Below are 20,393 nucleotides of genomic sequence, written 5' to 3'. Positions count from 1 at the left end.
CAATTAGATGTATTTAGGGTAAATGTTTGTAAAAATATACAGTTCATATGTTTAAAGAGTTTTGTGTAATGGTCAATAAAAACAGTGCTGCAAAACCAAATTAATAGAGTTTTTTTTTTTCATTATCTACTTTTTTCTTGAGAGAATGTTACAGGAATTGTTGGAATGAAATAACCACTTTGACTAGCTGGAGTGTCCCCAACTAAGAATTTTCATAATAGGCTCATGGGAGAGTGAGCGGATTTTTGCAGACCAGTAAAACCTAATTGATCAAGAACGGTACCAACTGCCGTGCTTCGGGACATCGGCATTACAGAGACGCGCGGGAGGAGGCATGAGGTACCGTCCCTAATAAAGTAGCTATATCTGCTGACAGGTCGGGGATATGCTGCCAACCTTCAGCAGTACGGTGCATCACTGATTTGTCACAACAGCAACTACATGACTTACTGTGGAGGGGAACAGGCAAACAGAAAAGTGAGCTGCAGCGTTCTTTTCAGTATCATGTCAGTATCATTAGAAAACAATTACTTTTTAAAAAGTAAACAATAGTTTACTCTATCAAAACAGGCTGTCTGATTCGCCGCTTACCACCCGTGCTTAAATAATTTCTCCTGCTGGTGCCGCACCACATCGACTATGGACATATGAAATGATAATGAATAACACCAAGATCCATGAAGATACGGCATTGATATTTTTTTGGATATGTCACAGATCTGTATAGATGTATACGCCCGGATCTGTGCATCTGTGGAATCTACCTCATTACTATAATAATTATTGCAGATACGAAGCCAATTTGCTTTAAATATCCTCCAAAACTACACCTTCATCTTTACAAGTCAATATGACCAAGTTTCAATTAAATAGAAATGTCCGACATTTACAGCTTACAGATCAGGACAGATAACTGGTATGTATATGTCCGGATCTTTGACAGATCAGATCCGTCCGGATCTTTCAGGATACTTTCAGGATATTTCACAGATCCATAAAATATTATCTTATTATATCTTCCCGGATCTTTACCCTTTTTGCCCAGTGAAACCTAACCAAACAGCCACTTAGAAATAAAAAAAATAGTATAATAACATTGAAAAAAAAATGTTCTAACATTGGCTTGAATTTCCTGTTGTTTACTTCTCCTGTGACTCCCCTCTGGGTTACCTTGAATATACTTTGATGGTTGCAGTGAAGCTGCATGTGGGTAAGGATTAATTCCCATCTGTAATCTTTTCCATACACTTATAAACATGTATGAGTTTTAATTCAGCAGTAGCGCAATCCCCTTCAAAGTGGAACACTAGATAAGTTTGCAGGAGTTACTTAGCAACTTGCTCCATAATGCATTGTTGTTCCAGTTCACAAATCTAAGCTATAAAATGAAATTGTCTGAATGAGCAGCTTCACATTGACACCGTGGGGGTTTGCTTTTTTACACCCACACAGAATAATTAGATTTATTGTTAATCTCTTAAATATTGCCTTAAACTGTTACTTGAACTTTGTTAGGTCATTTTATTCATATGAAAATTTGCAGTTAATTTAGCTGTTTTACTATTTTTTTTAACTATATGCATACATGCAAAATACAGATTAAGAGCTGTATTTAAAAAAAAAAAAGTAATAATGAAAAAAGTACTTTTGATTGTAACTTCAAGGCTTTTGGTTCTTAGCCTTCAAGTAATTCAAAAATGCTTTCAATCACATGTCAAATCTTGTTTTGGTTAAAAAACAAAAAAAAAAAAAAACATTTTTTACTGTTTCATAAAAGTTTATCACTTGTTAACAATTCCACAAACTAATGACATAATTTGTTTACAAGACTTTTTGATTTTCTTTCCTTTTATCTTTATTCCAATGTTGTGGAATGGTTAAGGTACATGAACTGTGCTTATATAGCCCTTTTCTGGTCATTTTGACCACTCAAAGCACTTTACACTTCATGTCCCACTCAGCCATTCAAATGAACATTCATACAGTATTTCCAATGAGTTTTCTATAAAATTTCGTTTTGTTTTTTGTTTTTTTCCACAATCACACACATTGACACACCAATGACCACATCAGAGGCATTTTGGGTTTAGCATCTTGCCCAAGGATACTCTGACATGTCGTCTGGGGAAGTCGGGACCATCCAATCGTCAAGCTGACAGATGGCCCCTCTTCCCTTGAGCCACAGCCACCAGGGGAAGAATGGAGCTAACAGTCAGACTATTTACAAGAAATAAAATGTCCCAAAATAAAGAGAGAGACTGATGTAATTACACATCAGTTTTGTAAATGTTTTTGCAAAAACTAATTAAAAAATTCTACAATGACTGGCTGCTTTATAGACAGGCGTTTATGTGTTTTCTTTTCCTACGAAAGGTGTCACATTGTATTAGTAACTAGCTTAGTATTTTTTAGCGATGTGCACAACTAATTCATTTGTGGTGAGGAGAGCTAACCCTGAAGCTCGCTGCAGCTTCACCCAGGAGGAATCAGCCCATTTCAGCCTCCCGACCTTGGTTTGGAGGTGGAAGCAGGAAAGTTAAACAACTGTTTTGTCTGAGTTTTCACCTATAGTGAAGGAAAAAGACTAGAGCAGCACGGTTACTAAACCGTTTCAGAAATGTTGCTTCAGGAGAACTAAGTCCAATGGAAAGACAACTAAAATAACTGGTTTTGCTGTCAATTAATGTTCCTCTGGGGGCTGTGTTTAATTCAGCTAGCATAACACCCACCCCATAAATGCACCCAACACAGGTTTAATCATGGTGTCTCCCTGGTTCACTTTATTAGCTACCTGCTGGACACTAGAGCCCACAGAATGTTAAACATATAACAAAGTAAAAAACACTACTGTATGGAACATATACATTAAACAAACAACACCTCACATCATTACCATGTCCCTTTAGAATTTTTTTTTCTTTTCTTTTTTTTCCATTTTGAGAGGTAAATCTTTTTTTTTCTTTCTTTCTTTTTTGCCTCCACCTTAAGGTCCGACCACTATTTTCTTTATTTTTTTGGCGAGCAATGGTTTGTCTGTCTGTCTGTTAGTAGTCTGTTAGTAGCATAACTCAAAAAGTTATGGGTGGATCTTGATGACATTTTCAATATTTCATAGAAATAATGAACAAGTTATTCAATTTCGGGGTAATTCAGATCACTGCCTGGATCTTTATCATGGGGAAACAAGGACAATTTTGCCATTGGAGCTTCTAACTGAAAAATAATGACAACAGTCATTTGGAAAGAAAAAATACAATGTCTTGGCAGAGGCCTGCGCTCTCTGAATGCTTCTAGTTATCGATGACATCATGATGAAATCACGACTAATTATTTTTTTTAAGGCCTGACTAGTCAACTTCAAAAATCACCTAAAATAGTATTTTTCTACCTCCTTCTTGAAATAAAAATAATCAAAAGAATTAGCAAGTAATGTGATATCCCTACATGGAAGGTAAAGCTATCAGTAGGCCCAAACCTTTGCTTTTGGCATTACCAAATTGAAAAGTTTAAAATCAAGTGGACAACTTTTCTGAGCTATTTGGAAATTTAATAATGAATCCATTAGACTTGAACTTGCATTGTACTTTAAATTAATTTTGTCTGCAGTCAAAGCAATCTCATTTATGAGTTGCAAAACAACTACAGATAACAATTAACCAAACCACTCTGCAGGTTATAAGTGTATGTTGTAAACATAATATAGAAATGTGAGTTACTGTGAAGGAATAATCTATGAAGCAGCTAAGCATCAACTAATCTTTGACTGAAATGTTAAATATCAAATATTTAAATCAGCTTGAATCCCATTTCATAAGTTACAATGTACACTTAGTTTTTAGTGCATATATATAAAGATATAAAACTATAACACATTTAGTTTTTTTTGGTCACAGCTTAGCAGCACTTCTGTGAAACACTTCTGATGTAAAATAAATAAAACATCTTTCATTAACCACTTCCAAAAACAACAACCAGCAGAGGTAATACTTCTAAACTATTTTCTTTTAAAAGTTGGAAGATTAAATTAAAAAAATACTGTTGATACCTACACTTTATGTTTTTTACTACACATTTCAATGTCTTGAGGACTGTTTGACACTGTTGGAAAGCTACATCTGGTACAAATCGTTTTTACTGTTATTACAATAGCAGTAACTGCAGGATAGCTGTCAGGCTACTTTACTAGAACCCAATAAACATTATTGGCAATCTTTTCTTCTGCCACCAAAGAGAAACAACGTGATCATGCCCTATTGAAATAGGATCAGCACAGTTACACCATTTTAAGAAAAAGTATACAATTAACATGTGATTCTAGAGTAATTGGCTACATTATGCCTCACTGTTTTCTATTCCACTGAGGTATGTCCTCTCATCTAACCTTGCCAGTACAATTTGGGACTGGCTGAATGGCCACAGAAGTCGGAATAGACCTGTGTGCTATACATGCCCTCATCATGTAAAGCACATTGATGGGGATTGGTACAAGAGGAAAGCCTTGATAATTTGGGATTTGTGCCTGTGGATGGCAATCACTCCGACCAGCCCTTCTGGCCCCACTGGGCCCACAAGGATTTACACTTCCTTTGTTAGGAAGCTTTTGAACAAATGCAGAGTTCTCAGTGTGTACAAGGCAACATTTAAAAATAGTTTCACTAAAATGAGGCTTTTGCAGTACACTTACTGCAATGATCATGCAACAATGATGATCAGAGGGTTGTTTTAGATGTTAAAATGCTAAAAATCTGCCATGTTATCAATACTACAGAGTGACTGAACATAAAACTTTCTGCACCAAAAATATAATTGACTGTAAGCTTTCAAGAGGCTTCGGTACAGTAACACTTTATAGCCTTGGTAAGTCTTCATCACATCTTTTCGCCACGCTGAGTTGACAAAGAAATGTCAAAATCAATGTTTTTTTTTTTTTTTTTTTTTTTTTATCTGCTCTGCCTGTCAGCAGATTCAAAATAAGCTGTACGTGCAAAGAACAGAGCGTTCTGCTGGCCTAGTTTGAGAAGCCACCCACGGTTTCACCAGTTACCAGTGCACCTGCGGGTGGGTTGGTGTAAGTATATTTTTACACACACACACACACACACTCATATACATACATATATATATATATATATATATATGAAGAAATGTACATATATGTATATACCATCTTCAAGGGAGGCTTGTTCATACAGCAAAGGTGCCAGAGGCTCTTCTAATTATATCTCACTTTCATTGAGTCCAAATTACTTCTCCGCCTTACAAAACATGTATAGATAAGAAGGAAAGGACGGAAAATGATTAAAAAAGCTTTTTTGTGGGTTTAATTTCCACAGCTATTACCTGAAATGAAAGCCATTCATTTTTTTAAGCAGGTAGTATCCAGCAACCTTTGAATTCTGAATATTCATAAATCCAAGAATTTTCATGGCTAACAACTTTTTTTATCTATTTATTTTTTCCACCCTTAAAGGTACACATTTATTTCTGCTAAAAAATACTTAAAAGGTTAACTTACAACACTGGTATTGAGGCGAAGAACATATCTGATTCTTGCAGAGTGGATAGGCGGCTGCACAGATCCAGTCTGAAACAGAAAAAGCAAAGACATTAGTAAGGACACATAAAATGAATGACTTATGTTACTGCAAAGGACAAGCACATCAAGAAACATTTGGAATGTCAGCATTCAGGATACATGTGTCATCCACCCAGAATCTGAGCAGAAAGAGAGGAATGACTAAAACCTATGCATATTATATTCTGAACCTCTTGTAACATCCACTTAATCTCATGCCTATACGAGATTGAGAATAATAACATAATACATTCTGAGAGGATGGATTTATTACTGTACATTTCTAAGCTGCTGATCAAATAAAAAGAAAACAAATACACCACTTCTTTAAGGTCACAGCCTCACTTTTACAAAGTACTATTGAACTGTTTGATGGTGTTGTTTAGCCCTAATTGATGCAGTGAATGGCTTATCCTTTCCACCATGCTCAAAGAAACATGATGTGGTCATGAAAATAAACAAATAATAAAATAAAATAAAATCAAATAAAAATTTGTGAAGGGTAAAATTGTTGGTCTGGATAAAGGAAACTAAAAAAAACTATAGCCATTGCTCGAACAGCTACAGTTTGGTTAACTAAAATGTTTAAAAATAAAACAAAAAACCCTGGAAGAGCTGTCAATGGTTAGAAGAAAGTCTGGATCATTTAGATCAGGGTGGTCCAAAGTCAGTCCTCGGGGGTTGCTGCCCTGTGGGTTTCCAATGTTTCCCTGTTTTAACACACCTGACTCAAATGAAGTGGATCCAGTGTCTATGAAGTTCTGCATAATGACTCATTAATTTGAGTCTGGTGTGTTAGAGCAGGAAAACGTTAAAAACTGCAGGACTGTGGCCCTTGAGAACTGGAGCTGGACACCTGTGACTTGGTAACATAATGTTAAGACAAATAATCGCTGGGACTCATGACAGTATAAAAATAACATCAGGAACATTTCCGAAGGGTAATAAAGATCTCTGGAGGTATGACACTAAACAGCTGTACATAGCTTCAATCCACTAAGGAACAAAAATTTGGTATTGTGACACAAATGAGATTATGTGTTATTCGGAGTCAGCTTAATAATCTAGAGTTGCTTTAGTGGATCAAATTCAACATTAATAGCTTTTTTGTTTATTGGGCTGGAGATATTCCAAAATGATAACGCCAGGATTCATTCAGCTAAAATCACAAAATAGTGGCATCAGACATCATTTTCACATATGGAGTGGTCAATAAAGAGTTTAGACCATAATCCCACTGAGAATCTTTGGGATGTGCTGGAAAAAAAAACAAAAAAAAAAAAAAAAACAGCACCAGAGTCTGACTCTCCCATCATCAGTACAAAGATTCAGATTTTGTTCTTCTCTACTTTTGGCTAGCCTGTGTATGAGTATGTAATTTACTACAGCACTGCATCAGCATATTGTAGCATCAGGATAATGCAAACATATCTAAATTTGCAGGGATTCAGGGAAAAATAATAATGACAAAAAAAAAGACTCGTATAGAAATTGCAAATACAATATATCCCATAATTAACGTAGGGTATTCATATTACAAAGCCCTGTTTGTAATTATATAATCCACCTAATGGATGAAGAAATATTTTGTACATATTGAGTACACACATGCAGACTGGCTGCCAGGCATTTTACAAACAACAAAAACAGCACTTTTTGACATGTGAGTTGAAGTGATACGCCAGTTTCATCCTCATTGGTAGCACTGTCAACTGAAAGAACTCTTGGCATGAGAAACATGCCATTGTGTAGCAGCATCAAAAACCCACCTCTGTCATTTTCAATGTTAAAAAATGTCATCCTGATTTTGTGAAGGTGGGCGTTTTGCTAAGAAAACACCTCTTATACACTTTTGTAATGATTCAGTTATTGTTTTTTTGAGCTCGTTTTTCATTCTTTCATTTTTCATTTATTATGTGTCTATTGTATTTGAAGAGCTAGGGTGAAGCAAAACCTCAATCTGCCTGCTGTTTAGTACATTTCTGCCTTTCTGGCATTGTTTTTAAATGTCATTTCATAGTTTACTCTAAAATGTTTGAGGCAGCAAAAATATAGATGACAGGAAAAGTGAAACAGCCACACTGCGTTTTTAACACAGGGCCTTCTTAATGATTGTATCAAGGCCTACAATTGGATGTAGTCCTCACAGTCTTAAAGTCTAACTACGGTCTTGTCTGTTTTAATCACATCCTTGTTTGGAATTATTCAGGTGAAAGAGATGCTGGCACAGTTTTACTGGATCTACTGGCTCATTTAGCCCCTTTTTTCACAAAGGAACGTGGATTGCAATGTCCTGGGAGGGGATTTGTGAAAAATAGGAGTTAGAGGACGCAGAGAAACAGAAGGCGGAAAGAAGGATGAGACACCATCGGGCTGAACTCTTGAGTTTGCCAAGGTCAGCAGAACTCTCACTATGAAATGAAACTCTGCCAAACACACACACAGACCAGCAAGCAAACACGCACACCAGCAGCAACACACTACCCATATTAGTTCTTCCCTGAACACAACCTGCTGAGAATTGCTAAATTACCACTGGGCTCACACTTGGCTATATAGGCCTGCACATTCACTCACTCACACACACAAACATACATATTGTTTGCTCTCTTTGGTGTGTCAATAAATTAGTCTCTGGTCATTTTTAGACCTTCACCTTTGACCTTTGTCTTTTCAGCATGGAGAGAAGTGCCAGCCATCCTCTGTATTGACTGTTGGCACTCACAGACTGCTGGCCAGCATTCTCTTAATACTCTCTGTCTTTCTGATGCACAGATTCCCCTATAAAATCATAACTTTATTCACCACATTATGTAATAACATTGTAGCTCTGCCTGTGAAGTGTTTCAACTGTGATATCAATATCACCCTGGAAACCAAAACATATGTCTTGCTATAAAAAGGTTTATCTTTGGTTCACCACACATCTCAAAACAAAATAATTTTTATATGAAACCTTTAAAGGTGCTAGTCACAAAATTGTCCAGAAGGACCCCAGCTAAGGTTAAAACTTTTTTTTGCTTTTTGCTGTGACCTTGCATTAGAATAAGTGGGTATAGACAATGAATGGATGGAAATATCACATTGTTTATATAAGCAGTACATAGGATGTTTGGCATTTTGATCATATTTACAGAATCAAATTAAAGAAACTGTTTCTTCAGCATTAAAAAAAAAAATCTACTTTCCTTTTAGGGTTATTGCTAGTGGTTGAGGGTCACTCAGAACTTTAATTGGTAAGAAAGCAAAATACACTTCTCTGATCCTCGCATTTCCTTTTTCAGTGCTGCCATTTCAGACCATGCTAGATCCTTTATTATAATAAACACAAACATAATTCCCATGAACTGCCTGGTTTTTAAAGCCATGAAAAGGTGTTCTAACCATGTTATGTATATATAGTCCATTAAAGAAACATAATTTCAATCTCTTATAAAAATTTCAGTAAAGAGAAAAAAATGATAATGTTCTTGTTTGGCTGCATGTTGATCTGCTTAACATTCATCCTTATTTATTATAAAGAAGTCTGTTCAGACAACAAGAGTGAGGTAAAACATTTCCACATCACATGGGTATTTACTCACCATAAACAACGTGCCTTTGTCATCCTTTCAAAGACATCCCGAAAGGCTGCAGTGTTATTTGTTATTGTTTTTATGGTTTGTGATTCTTTTTCTTTCTTTTTTCTTTATACGCAAAGATTTGTGCAAACACTTCTGATTTTGTCTCAGCATTTTAATCAATCCATCTTCTTTTTTCATTCCAATTCCTTACTGAGAGATATTAATGGAAATATGATGGAAATAAGTCTATAATTATGCATTTCCTGGCTTTTGACTGCATTTATCATCATAATTTCTCTGGAGTTTCCTGAAGGCAACAGGTGCTAAATAATTGATGGGCCTGAAAGCAGTTTGGCTCTGAGAGGAGAGCCTGCAACTCTCTTAGGAAAGAAAAAACCTCCAGAAGCTTTGAAACGAGCGGAAGTACACAAACTTCACTTAGAGTTACGACAGTGTGCCGTCACGCCAAGTATTCAGTGCTAGTCGGTGCTGAGACAATGCAATACAATCCCCATTACAATGACGGGGCCTTGCAGGCAGAGACATCAAAGACCCGGTTTGTCTCAGCTTTAGCTTACCAAGAAGATCAAGAGATGGAGATAGAGTTAAGACAAATTTCAAAAGCAACTTGAACATCCAAGAGGGTAGGGAAACTATCATTGCCCAACCTTAAACAACACCAGTGTTTGTCATTTTCATATGAAATTATTCAGCTGTTTGAAAGCTTTGACAGTTACAAACAAGAGAACTCCAACATGACAGAACAAGTATTATGACGGCTTTGCAAAGCTGTTTGTTTTTCTATAGCTTTTTTTTTTTTTATGTATTTCCAGATTTATTTGCAAAACAATCTGTCCTCAAACTAATTTCTCTTGAAAGATGAACAAGTGCAAAATGGTCTTCCATCAATTCTCAGTGAAGCAGTAGCAAACTTCCTAACAATTTCACATTTGAACTGTGTGCAGTCCTCACCAGCTTTATAACTCCTTAAAGAATTTGCACTCAAGAAATATACTTTCACTTCATTTTAACAGAATGAAAGCACTGACTGAGAAACAGCTTCCTCAATAAAATATCTGGAGCAGTCTTGAAATAGTGGTACACTTACCAGTGGATCCTTTGTTGAATATTTTGGGGGTGACCTTTAAATCTCTAGAATCAGTATGTAGGCCACAGTAAAAGGATTTTTATGTAGAGAATTCAGTATTTAAACACAATTAACAGGTAAACACTGATAACATTGCACATCATAGCACATGGTGCTAGATAGATAGATAGATAGATAGATAGACAGATAGACAGACAGACAGACAGACAGACAGATAGATAAATAGATATAGGTTCAATACATTGTAATATACTGTGCTAATAGCTGAAAAAGTAAGTGCAGAACATTGTAATATTTGCATCCTTATAGTCCATTAATCAGATGCATGGCAAATGATGATCATTCAACCTTCATATTAACCAAGTTAATATCTAAAGATGCTGTGTTGAAATGGCAATTTTGCCTTTACATTATTAATACACAGATCTGCATCACCATCAGAGCATAAAGTCTAATCAGAATTGTCATATGCAGTGATAGTCGTGCATATTGTAAATGACTCTATTTCCCATTTCTTATGTAAAGATCTTTTCACTCTAATACGTTTTCTTGGATTTTATCTTTAATGTCCTGATGAATGAATGTTATCAGTTTAGAGAATAACTGTGGAACCGTTCGAATTTTCAAAAGCAATATAAATCTAATTTATCCCCACAGAGCATTTCATTTTGGTTCTTCTAAGTGTATTCAGTCAGGTATGTATTAAAAAAAAAAAAAAAAAAACAGAACAAGTGCAAAATGGAAAGTGAAAGCTTAAATGTGACAGATGTTACTGTGTGAACAAACTCTTCAAAATTGCAGCATATTCCCCATACACAAATGCATGAAAAAAAACTTCATTTATGTGTAAAAGAAGGAGGCTTTGAAAGCAACCTGAATTACAGTTAAACAGCATTCACCTATAAAAGGAATGAAGTGTGAAAACACTTCCTCCATGAGACGCCACCTTATCATGGTGGAGGAGTTTGTGCTTCCTGACGATCCTAGCGGCTATGTTGTCAGGGGCTCATGCCCCTGGTAGGGTCACCCATGGCAAACAGGTGTCTAGGGGAGGGACCAGACAAAGTGCGTCTCAAATCATCCCTATGATGAGGAGAAAACAAGGACCAAGGTTTCTCTTGCCCGGACATGGGTCACTGGGGCCCCTCTCTGGGGCCAGGCCTGGAGGTGGTGCACGGGAGCGAGCGCTTGGTGGCCGGGCTTTGCCCATGGGGCCCGGTCGGGCTCAGCCCGAAAGGGTGATGTGGGCCTCCCCTCCCGTGGGCTCACCACCTGTAGGTCATAGGGGTCGGGTGCAGTGTGAGCTGGGTGGCTGCCAGAGGTGGGGTCCCTGGCAGTCTGATCCTTGGCTGCAAAAGCTAGCTCTAGGGACGTGGAATGTCACCTTTCTGGCGGGGAAGGAGCCTGAGCTGGTACGCGAGGTTGAACGGTTCCGGCTAGATATAGTTGGACTCACCTCGACACACGGCTTGGGCTCTGGAACCACTGTCCTTGAGAGGGGCTGGACCCTCTTCCATTCTGGAGCTGCTCCCGGTGAGAGGCGCCGAGCAGGTGTGGGCATGCTCATTGCCCCCCCACTTGGTGCCTGTACGTTGGGATTTACCCCGGTGGACGAAAGGGTAGCCTCCCTCCGCCTTCGGGTAGGGGGACGGGTCCTGACTGTTGTTTGTACTTATGCACAAAATAGCAGTTTAGAGTAACCACCCTTTTTGGAGTCCTTGGAGGGGGTGTTGGAGAGCACTCCTTGCAGGGACTTCCTCGTTCTGCTGGGGGACTTCAATGCTCACGTGGGCAATGACAGCGAGACCTGGAGGGGCGTGATGGGGAGGAACAGCCCCCCTAATCTGAATCCGAGTGGTGTTTTGTTGTTGGATTTCTGTGCTCGTCATAGACTGTCCATAACGAACACCTTGTTCAGACATAACAGTGCCCACATGTACACTTGGCACCAGGACACTCTAGGCCGCAGTTCGATGATCGACTTTGCAGTCGTGCCGTCGGACTTGCGGCTGCATGTTCTGGACACTCGGGTGAAGAGAGGGGTGGAGCTATCAACTGATCACCGCCTGGTGGTGAGTTGGCTCAGATGGTGGGGGAGGATGCCGGTCAGGCCTGGCAGACCCAAGCGTGTTGTGAGGGTCTGCTGGGAACATCTGGCAGAGTCCTCTGTCAGAAAGAGTTTCAATTCCCATCTCTGGCAGAGCTTCAACCATGTCCCGGGTGAGGAGGGGGACAGTAAGTCTGAAAGGGCTGTGTTCTGTGCCTCTATTATTGAGGGGGCCAGCCGCAGCTGTGGCCGTAAGGTCGTTGACCATTGTCAGAAATTGGTTCGCATTGCCGGCAGTAAATCAGTATCATTTTCAGTGCAGGTTGGACTCCGCCAAGGCTGCCCTTTGTCACCGATTCTGTTCATAACTTTTATGGACAGAATTTCTAGGCGCAGCCGAGGTGTCGAGGGGATCCGGTTCAGTGGCCTCAGGATTGGGTCTCTGCTCTTTTCAGATGATGTGGTTCTGTTGGCTTCGTTGGGCCGCGATCTTCAGCTCTCAGATTTGCAGCCGAGTGTGAAGCGGCTTGGATGAGAATCAGCACCTCCAAGTCCATGGTCCTCAGCCGGAAAAGGGTGGCGTGCTCTCTTGGGGTCTGCAGTAGGGTCCTGCCCCAAGTGGAGGAGTTCATGTATCTCGGGGATTTGTTCACTAATGAGGGAAGGATGGAGCGGGAGATCGACAGGCGGATCGGTGTGGCGTCTGCAGTGACTGCATCGGTCTGTGGTGGTGAAGAAGGAGCTGAGCGAAAAGGCAAAGCTCTCGATTTACCGGTCGATCTACGTTCCTACCCTTACTTATGGCCACGAGCTGTGGGTAGTAAGCGAAAAAACAAGATCGCGAACACAAGCGGCCGAAATTAGTTTTCTCTGCAGGGTGGCCAGGCTCTCCTTTAGACATAGGGTGAGAAGCTCGGTGATCCGGGAGGGGCTCAGAGTAGAGCTGCTGCTCCACCACATCGAGAGGAGCCAGCCAACAATTCCGGGAGCACTTAAACTGTTTCTACTGCAAATAATGTTGACAGTCTATTATTTGGAAATTGCTCACTCTGAGTTCTTTAAAAATCTAAATTAAACTTACAAGCTTTTCTGTTTTAGATAGCAAGATGTTTAGCCACACATCTATAATTATTTTATAATTTGTAGCTCATAATAAATAAGAGAATGCGTGTGTATGTTTATACACACTTTGGCTACACCTTTTATTGACAAAAGACAGTAGAAAAAACTCAGAGGTTTGGATCGTACCTTCTAAATTATATACAATCATCAATGGAAACTGATCAAAATTGAGTCTATTTTAATTTTATTTTAGCACTCCTAACTTGCTATAAGTGTCAATTGCTACTGTACTTATATAATATAGTTATTGTTACTCATATATAAATGGAAATATCTCATTTTGAATATCTAAGTACACGATGGTATCTAAGCTCAAGCTGCCACTGTAGCTGTGGCTCCTTGTATTGTCTTATAAGGTAAGCTAGCACTTCCATGCTGATGCGTCAGATTTATACATTTAAACTTATTGCTTTTAATACCCGGTAATATTTGTTTTTATTGCATTTTCAACTGCAGTATGGTTTGTGCAAAAATTCATAATATCATCCTCAGCAGAGGTCTTACTGCAGCATAGGCCACTGAAACATAAGGTAGTAAAGTCACTTTATCAACAAAGCTTTACCCAAAGGTAGTGGTGACATGCTTATCAATATCTCTAAAGCAAAGACAAGGTAATGTTGCAGTAACAGTCGGTTTAAATCTTGATGTAAATGGCCTAAGGAAAAGAGGACCTAGCAAGCTCTCCTTTTATGTTGCATTTCTCCTAAACCTAGTTTCTGTGTAAAAGTCTGTTTAAATGATGGGATGTCTCCTGAGTTTCTTTTAAGTTGACCTTGGATTTTCCTCATTTCCCAACACTATGTAAGATATTGAGTAGTACACAGTGCCTCAGCAAATGTTATTGTTGTGTATTTGTTAATTAATTTAGTTGATGCATATTTATTCTTTCTAAGACGTGCCTTACCAAATACTTGCTGCACAGTTCAACAGTCAAACAGGAATAATGCTGTTTAAGGTTTGCAAAGATTTAAGAGAACTGGTGAGGACTCCACCAGATGTGAATGATGGTGTTTTGGAAATTAAGGTTATGGTAAAGCCATGTTTTAACATGCCAAATAACTAACAGGAGACTAATGATAGCACAAAATCACACCAAGAGTGCAGAGGGCTGTGTCAACTCTGATTTAGAAAGAAAAGAAAGAATAAATTCAATGAATAAAATGTGTTGTGTTTCTAAAATACAGATGGTGAGCATGTGTTTCGACACAAAATGTTTGCAAGACAGATTCCAAGTAATACCAGCAGGTCAAGCACATTTATGGCATTTAAGTGACTCCGCAGTTGGACGGCTTCGCAGTGATCATGCTCTGTCCAAATAATTGGACGTTAAAAAAGATGAACCACCAGACAAAAGGACCTGGGGTCACCTTTTGGGATTTTTGCAACTCTTGCATTGCATTTGGCCATTTCATTATTATCTTTTTTTTAAGAACCTACAGGTAGGTATAATCATAATGACAAAAGCAACTCAGCCACAAGTCTCTCATTCATTTCATCCAAACTATCATCCTTTCCCAACACTAACCAGGTAGTTCTGCAGTTTACACATAACCAGAAAGGATTAAATAACTTATATAAACTGCTGTCTTATACAAAACCTAAAAAGGTTTCCACTGCCAACCCTCCAACCTACACAGGCTTGTTTGCTGATCAACAGGACACAGTCTCGTACATGTTGTTATTGTTTGCTTAGAAACATTCAGTTCTATACTATAATGCCTGTTTTTTTTCTAGATACAGAGAATAACAGCATAGTTCTGGAAGCACAGAGGGATGGAGAAATTAAAAAAGGGTTACCCACAGTCTCTGTTATCACCAATATGAAAATCCTTAATTGTGTGCAATACACAAGGGCAGCTTTCATATGTGTTGTCCTCAAGTTGTTTATGTAGAAAATGAAACACTGTGGGCTGTAGCAGCAGAGCAAATCTCAAGGCAGCCAATTGTAACTTGCAGAGCCACAGAAAAAGACCACTGGGAAGGGACAGAAGCACCATTACAACAGGACAACCAGAATTTAACTAGAGGAAGACAAAGAAATCAAGTCACGAAAAAGAAGAAGCATCCCCAGAACAGAGCCCACAGAATCAGCACGCAGCAAGTTGATCATGGTGGCATAATTCCCTGTGTTGTATCCATAAAAACCAAAACAAGATAGGGAATTACAAGACACCATCTTAAAAACATGTAAACCATTTTCATATAATATGCCTTGGCTTCAATAATTATAACTACAGGGATTAAAAATTCATTTAACTCTGCACAGGACACATTCCCTTCTCTTTTAATTCAATTCAGTGGATGCGGACAGAGAACTAATGGAAAATAAATTTGTAAAAGACCATGGATTACGAGAGCACTATGCTTTTAAACTTTGAACGGCATGTCTTCTGTTAATGCTACTGAACAAGAATGCTTTATTAAGAAATGCCTTACTCACAGCTTGGAAGAGGGTAGGCTATACTTCCTGTAACACCATGATTATCCTTGTAATCCAGAAATTCTCCAAGCACAATTTAACAAGCTGCAACTCATAAATATCTCTGCACTGCAGACATATACTATTAATTTTGCTATTAATTTAAAGTTGGAAAAAAAACCTGAATTTATTAACTTCAGCTGTCGATACTTTAATTCTAAAGATAACTATGATGAAGCACTCGTTAACAAAATTTAGAATCAGTTCTTAAACCTTTGATTAACTTTGGTAAAATATTCCCATATTATCAACTCTCTGCCTAATGACTGCTAGTGTGCAGTACCTTCAAGTATAATTTCAAACACTAAACCTTGTCTGCACAAACTTGTATAACCTTACAGGAGACATTTTAAATGTCACTCCATGAGAGAGCAAAGTTCTGATGCCTTTTCCAATTACTGAGCAGCAGGGCTGTTCAAAATGAAAACCCACTATTATAAATCATATCTACAACTACATAAAATTCTGGTATTTGGTTTAATCTCACCCTTTTATAATCCTCTTTATGCTCTTGTGAAATATTTGTGATGTATAATTATATTCAGGAAAAGTGCAAATGATGTTTGAAACATGTGGACAGTGGGAAAAGAAAAAAAAAAATTAAAATAGTTTTCTAAGAACAAACACTGAATCACTCTAGTTTTATTAGTCTAGTGTCATGTTGGAATGTCATTGTACAGAGGACTGCTAACAGTCATGTGTGCACGGTGCGGCTGTTCCAACTATCAAGCTCGCCTACAGATTGATCACTGAACCAATCAACACATTATCCTTGTGTCGTGCAGAGGTTGCATCACTATGCATGCATGCTCTTTATGTTTTTCAGTGTACATACTAGAATGAATAAAACATGTCATCCAAAAGGGTGCGTGCATTCCATCATACAAACTGTGAAAACCTGCCCCCTCCCTCAGTGCTTCAGCTCAGGTTGACTGCTTTTTTCAACAATGAAAACAGGCTTATTTGGTCATGAAATTTCCTTCATGATGCAAAAATTGTTAATGAAATGGATAACAAGACCACCCACAAATGAACACTATAGGCAGGATAATAATAAACATAAAAACGGAAAGCTTTTCCTAACGTTTGAAGACAAACTGTAAAAATGGATACGGCATGTTTACATATATTATGTATTGTACCAGGGGGTGTTTCTTTAAGTTTTTACTCATGCTATGAATTTATTTGCCTTTCCTCTGACTGCTAAACTACAGTTTGTTTTTAACTTTACATTACCAGCATACTCATTTATAATTTAAATGTCAACAGAATATAAAATACGCTAAATATTAGCACAGTCCTTTAGCCTGAAGCACTGCACAATGCAATTTAGTTAAATATACTTTGCCCTAGTGGGACAGCATTCCCTTTTCATTTATTTTAATGCTAAAGGCATAGTCGGGGCTATACTGCATTTCATTGGATAAAGAAATCAGAAATTTGAAACAATGTATGAGGGTTAAATCCAGTTATGTTATGTAAAAAAAAAAAAAAAAAACAAAAAAAACTTGATTTTAGTTTTCTCAGTTTAATAATGTATATCATTTACTTCTTAGGAATTTTGTCACTATTTAGTAGATCAAGTGATTGCCTGCACAGTAAGCACATAAATAGGAAAGAGTGATGCTAGTACATTTGTTTTAGGTCCTTACAGCATCTTGCCTTTTTTCCCTCTTACCTTTATATGGGCACGCTTATCTCTGTACTGCAGTATTTTCCTTTTTTGTTCTCCCAATGTCATGCTACTATTCATCCCAATCTGCCTCTGTTCCGAACAACAAATCACTGTTTGGCTCTTTTTGTCTTCAGGACAACCGACTGTCTGTTTCTTATTCAGGCTCTCAGCCTCCTTGCCACATTGTCCTCAATTTCTCATTGTCTTTTCCTCTGTCTGCCCCTTGTTATTTATGGTATCCAAAATTGTGAGAGAGCAGAGAGAGCCTGGAGCTAAACTATACCCACAGCAGAGTTGCCGAGGAGGTTTTGGGAAAGGTCTTGTCAGAGACAGAAAGCTTTCTGTCACCTCTCCTCACAGTATCCTAGTGATATTTTTCTAACCTGACGGATATTCTCATCTAAAGATGAAGTTATGTATTCATATGACATATGGTTGTCATCCTACAGAAACTGATTTCGTTCTGGTTTGTCTGATGCACAGCTGGGAATGAGAAACATCTAATAAAACTTAATAAAAATTTGCATTGCCTAATTTCAACTCATTTTTTGTCCTATAACCTTTTAGTATCTGATGCTGGCTGAACTGAGCAGACCAACATGTGTATGTTTATACTGTATAATCCAGAACAAGATAACGAGTGAAGACCTGCCAGAGCTGAATGACACACGAGTCTGACTAACATCAACTGTTTGCACTGTAGTGTTATAACTTGTGGAGTTCTCCAGCACTGCTTCAGAATCAGATGGTCATTTTCTGTGATAACTGTGTTGGTTTTTAAATGTGTGTCCTTGGCAATATGATGCAACAGAAGTTGTAAAAATGGTGGACTTTCAAAATATGTCTATAACATGACAGTTTTGTTATATTTTAAATATAAATAGTTTGTAAACAAAAAAAAAAAAAAAAAAAAAGTTAAACCAGCAGGTTTAATGATTGTTTAAATTATTGTATAGATAAGACCAGCATCGGTACATCTGCAGTGCCTATATATAAAGATTGAGATAACCCACTGCTATAACACAGATAAAGTCATACTGTAGTTTAAAGTCTAGTATATATTTGCTTTAAAGATAGTCTCTTTTGATCCAGCCTTTGTCAAGGACTTGGTGGGTCAAGCAATGTGAGCTGCTCATATGCTCAGATATAAACAAATAAAGCTGACCAGGTCAACTGCTGGGCAACTGAAAATGACAAGACAAAACTATAAAAATAAAATAAAAAAAAAAGAATATATGAGCTTTAGGTTTCATAATAAAAACAAGAGTTTACCCCATTTCCTACAGTGCTAAAAGAGGTTGTCAAGCTGTTAAATTCTCCATCACAGTTGTTTTACTAACCATTTCAACAACAGTACACTGACTGTACTGAAATTTAAGGAGAGAACTGTTCTTCAACTAAAACTGGGAGCAGAGCTAAAAGCAGGATATTATGTTCCCCTTGTTGGTGTAAATCACAAGAACCAGAAAACTCTCCAAAATCTGGGTTGGCCATAAAGTTAATAAAAGCACCTCATGGGTTGCACGTAGTAGAGGCTAACACATGGTGCTGCATAGAAAGCAATAACGCTTTGAGCTTGATGACTGCAGAGCCACTTGAAGTAGATAAGCGCTTGTGTTTGAAATGAAGGGATGAAATCTCATCGATGGGAGTGAAATGCAACATAAATAAAGTCAGGGATAAATCTGATTTGTCAACATATATATATACATATATATATATGTATATATATATATATATATATATATATATATATATATATACCATATTTCAAAAAACTTATCAATGTTCATGTAGAGAGGGGTAAAAACCACTGTCAAAGCCAGTAATATTCACAGGTTGAGTTAACAACCTAATTTCCCAGTCATTATATGAATATACTGGGAGCTAGAGTAGATGCATATTATGGGGACTTTTGCACTAAGCAATGTGCTTCTGGAGTGCCTCTGCAATAAAGGTTCCATTGTCAAAGATTCAGGGACCAATAATCAGTCACTCACACTGAACCATTAGGCTTCTGGCTGTAACTGCAGTCCACTCTTACGTAGGACAGCTATTGAACCGACACTCTGTTGTACAGCTAATTAGGCAGGCGCTGTTGTTTCTGTAGTCTTGACATGTATTAGCTTGTTTGTACGACTGAGTGCACATCAGGCACTTTTCACATGGTCACTAGATGCAGGCTTTCCTGTGAAATCTGACACCAGAGACATGATCTTGAAGGTGGTAATCAGTCAGCTAAATATTACTGAGCAGGATTGTTATATCCTAACTCAGGTTTAGGTCTACAGGTACAATGACACTGTTTTAGCTTTGTATGTGAGTATTTCTGTTGCTTGTAGAGTCAGTCCGTGATTTATCAACAATGCAGTACATTTCAGTTCCTGATTTTCAAATCTTATTCTTTAATCCATGTCTGAGTTTTATTTGAAAAGTGACAGATTACTAGTTTTACTGGTAGAAATGTAAGGTTTGACAGTGAGCATTTCTTCATTTTTCACATATTTTACTGTTCACATGAAACGAACCTTCATTTAGTATGAAAAAAGGTTGAATTTGCAGAATTAAAATGGCTTTCATCGTTTTTCTTCGTTAGGTTAATTTTGTTTACACAAAGTGAAGTGAAAAATCTAGACCACTTTGAGTAATCAGAAGTTGGAAGATAGCCTAAATTCTGCTGTAATAAACACAGTTACATCATCAACAATTATAGAAAAAAAAATGTCCCCTGCTCATGTGCGATAAAAAAAAAAGTTCCTTGTCTTGTTTTATTTTTTATTTTATTATTTATTTATTTTATTATTTTTTTTAATTCCACCAGTAC

General features: G+C 37.7%; 1 protein-coding gene across 2 annotated transcripts in view; it reads right to left on the bottom strand.

The window, feature by feature from the left end:
- The window catches only part of lingo2 (leucine rich repeat and Ig domain containing 2), a 245,248-nt gene that overhangs the window by 200,137 nt on the left and 24,718 nt on the right, over positions 1 to 20,393 (bottom strand). For both annotated transcript variants that reach the window (XM_041990264.1, XM_041990265.1), the window contains exon 3: positions 5,516 to 5,584. The gene's annotated coding sequence lies outside the window, so the exon portion shown is untranslated. The remainder of the gene's footprint in view (positions 1 to 5,515; positions 5,585 to 20,393) is intronic.

The sequence above is a fragment of the Melanotaenia boesemani genome, chromosome 7 (genome assembly GCF_017639745.1).
Source record: "Melanotaenia boesemani isolate fMelBoe1 chromosome 7, fMelBoe1.pri, whole genome shotgun sequence".
In the NCBI taxonomy this organism is placed as follows: Eukaryota; Metazoa; Chordata; class Actinopteri; order Atheriniformes; family Melanotaeniidae; genus Melanotaenia; species Melanotaenia boesemani.
The sequence above is the reverse complement of the archived record's forward strand: the minus strand, read 5'-3'. Positions and strand labels throughout refer to the sequence as shown.